The sequence below is a fragment of the Microtus pennsylvanicus genome, chromosome 20 (assembly GCF_037038515.1).
Source record: "Microtus pennsylvanicus isolate mMicPen1 chromosome 20, mMicPen1.hap1, whole genome shotgun sequence".
In the NCBI taxonomy this organism is placed as follows: Eukaryota; Metazoa; Chordata; class Mammalia; order Rodentia; family Cricetidae; genus Microtus; species Microtus pennsylvanicus.
In genome coordinates, this window is record NC_134598.1 from 36088754 (window position 1) to 36089301 (window position 548).

A 548-nucleotide genomic window follows, 5' to 3' on the forward strand; every position below is an offset into this window, starting at 1 on the left:
TCGCTTTGCCGGGCTTCTCCGTGGGTCAAAACGAATCCTTTTCCTTCCACCGTTTCATTTTTGGGTCGGGGTTTTTAATCACTGCAACAAGCCACCTGCTTCCGCTTGATAAACGGAGCCAGATCACCTTTGGGGCTAACTGTTGCTATCTAGGCCTGACACCTCCCAATCTGATCAGAGATCGGGCCCGGGGCCATTCGCCCCTACTGTCCGTGAGGTGACAGCTTTGCCCCAGGCCCTGCCCGAGCCCCAGCACTTGGGACCTCCGTGACAGCCGTCTAGAGGCCGCGGCACGCCCACGCGGAAGATGCTCAGAGTGGATCCGCGGACCACGGCAGAGGAGGGGCGGGCAGCGCCGGTGCACGGGAAGGGCTCCCCATCCCGGCGGCGCCCCAAGGGCCAGCCACGTCGCCGCGGGCTGGGGTGGGCGGGGCCCGTGGGGTGGGCGGGGCCCGTGGGTCACGTGCCGGGCCTCCCGCGCGCACCGCTGGAGGCGGTGCCCGGTCTCCCCCACGAGCCGTGGGGCCCGTGGCGCGCGGGGCATTGTG